Source organism: Saccostrea cucullata, unplaced genomic scaffold (genome assembly GCF_032062105.1).
Source record: "Saccostrea cucullata isolate Sc308-1 unplaced genomic scaffold, CSIRO_AGI_Scuc_v1 ctg14038, whole genome shotgun sequence".
Lineage (NCBI taxonomy): Eukaryota > Metazoa > Mollusca > Bivalvia > Ostreida > Ostreidae > Saccostrea > Saccostrea cuccullata.
Window position 1 is genome coordinate 1 of NW_026918320.1, and position 2,743 is coordinate 2,743.

General features: G+C 34.6%; 1 long non-coding RNA gene across 1 annotated transcript; it reads right to left on the reverse strand.

Annotated features, from left to right (window-relative positions):
* Positions 1–986: 986 nt before the first annotated feature.
* Positions 987–2,366, reverse strand: LOC134263085 (uncharacterized). Its single transcript, XR_009991177.1, has 4 exons — positions 2,224–2,366; positions 1,936–2,033; positions 1,412–1,495; positions 987–1,263 (listed from the first exon to the last, which is right to left on the reverse strand). It is a non-coding gene; the product is annotated as an uncharacterized LOC134263085 (long non-coding RNA).
* Positions 2,367–2,743: the final 377 nt, after the last annotated feature.

Here is a 2,743-nt window from a genome sequence, read left to right on the forward strand (position 1 = left end):
TAACATATCGTATTTTCAGTATTTGGACATGCAACACTATCAATAAATGATTTTTCTAATTTGCTTCCCGATCCCGCGGTTGGTTTATTCCATAAATGGACTAGTCCAAAAATAATAAACAACGCAGTTCAACAAGTAATGGTCTTCAGATGCACGATCTATTTTATGTCTTTCAGATGCACACAATAAATAAGAAACCAGTGCAAAATCTTGGATTTTTCTTCCGAAAAGGTGTCTAAATATTGAATTTACTTATATCATTCTCAATATTTGATACATGTAGTGGCATTACCCCCCCCCCCTTTAAAAAAAAAAACATAAATGAACACTCATTACTATAGATAGAACTATCATTACTACTGTTTACTTCCAGGGATAAAATACACTCCAACAAAATGTGTATTTAATTAATCCATCGCATCTTTTAAAATGTTTACAGTGCATGAATTGATAACAGATTTTATAATAGGTGTACAATGAAGCTTTCAATTAAGATCCTAGCTGCAGATCTGTAGCTCTCCGGAAAAAAAATATTGATAGACCGGTCTGTCAATATTTTTTGGGAGAGCTCCAGTTCATAGGCGCCTATGCTCCAGTTCTGCAGCTATTTAGATCCAAGAGCACTCTTTAGTATGCAGTGTAGTGATGATTCTTCTACAAGTCAAATAAAATCAAGGATTTCATTTGTACACAAGGTTCTCAAAATGTAAAGTAAGGACATATTTTAAACCCACAAAAGTATTGCTCAATAGCCTTTTTTGAAAAGCTGATACCTTGTGTATTCTATATTTGGTATCACAGACATTTGTTTCTGTAATAAATTTTTAACCCATAGTACAGTGTATAATAATAACACGTGTTATCATTATACGATGGGTAATTTTTTTCCGAAACAACTCAAGTGCCTGTGTTTGGTATACAATGTACTTTATTTGTTGTCAACAAAATAATGGCCAACGGTAAATGTGATCGCTACTTACGAACTGGTCCACCGATTTCAAAATTATTGCAGTAGTCATCATCGCAGCAGTCCGCTCCTATCTGTATCAAGTTGTGACTGCGACGGTATCGACCGAGTGATCTAAACAATGGGGGAGGAGTCAGTTCAACGACTTTCTTTGTGGTGGTGGTGGTAGAAATGGTGGTAGTTTGTGGTTCTTCAGTGGTTGTAGCGGCTGTGGTGGTGGCGGTGGTTGTAGCGGCTGTAGTTGTGGCACTGGTTGGCGTTGGAATTTTATTGTGTTCATGAACAGCTATGCACAACTAATAAAGAAAATATTTTTTTTCAGAAGGATGTTTTTTTTTCCACCTGGATACGATTTGGGTTTGAGATTGGCGCACGTGGTTGTAAACGCGAATTCGCTCTTTTAACACTCCCCCTCTCCCCACATAGACCCCCAAATATATTTACCTGTTTCCGTTCGCATCGCTGCTGATACACGGGACTAAGTGTTCCGTCGGGGTTTATACGTATTTCTTTTGTGATTAGGCATTTCTGAAAGAAATTTCTTTCATGATTTAAAATGTATTTATAGTCAATAAAAATAACTTCAGACATTAGAGACACATTTTAAAAGAAGGGAAAACCACCATTCTACTTCGATTCAAACTTAAACCCCACCTTCAGGGGTAAAATATCTGTTAAACATATATTTATTTCAACAAAGAATAGAAAAAAAATCCTCGAGTACAAGTAATTGAAGAAGCTTATAGAAAGTCATAATCTATCAACTTCTGCGCCCCTTTCTATTTCTAGTAAGAACCAACTTACTCTGCTTTTGCATGTAAAGTCTATAAAAATATTTCAGATATTGCCAAGTTTTAAAGAATATGATTAAGAAAGTACATGTGAGCCTGTGTGAATGCCTTTTAAAATTAGGACGGCTTCTCTAAAAGCATTTTCCTGTGAAAGGTCTGAAATTATGAGAGATGTACCTCATTCGGCTGGCAGTAGATGACGTCATTACATTCTTTTGGATGTCTGATATCGGAACAAGAATAACATCTCAATGCGTCGGCACCAGTTTTCTTAACTAAAATATAGCACATTGCAATATGTTATTAACTAAATCTTATTGAAAAGCATAGTAAGTAACATTGCCAATATTTAATTTGAAAACTAAGATAAAGATGGCGACGATTATAAAAAAAAACAACAAGAAACAAACAAAACAACCCCAAAACAAAAACAAAACGAACAAACAAAACAAAAACAATAGTTACAGCCACAAAGGTCCAGATTACATCGGTCGGTCTTACAACACTGTGTACAGTGGATCGGAGTTATGGCTCTCCTTGATCTCAGAGTATGGTTACTTCCATTGTAACTGAACCCACTCTCTTTTTCTTTGCACTGGGTAATGTGACATATCTGAAAAAGGATGCGTTAGTTTTATACCATATGCAGTATAGAACTTAAATATGTCAGACCAAATTTTTCTTCGATATATAATCGATATAGCAAGATTATGAACTATACGACTTTAATGTGAATACCATTCAAAATCACTTTTTACATTAAGGTTAAATTATTTGCATCAGATTCATGCAAAAAAAACCGTGGCAAAAGTGTTGTGGAAGGGTCATGTATACCAAAAAGTTATTATGGGAAAAACAAATTATTAACCAGGGACGAATATCCTTGAATAAACATGGAAAATATGAAGTCTATATTATTCTACATAGAAGCAAAACCCCTTTATATAATAGTTTTTTTTCTAAAATGTTGAATCTATATTTATTT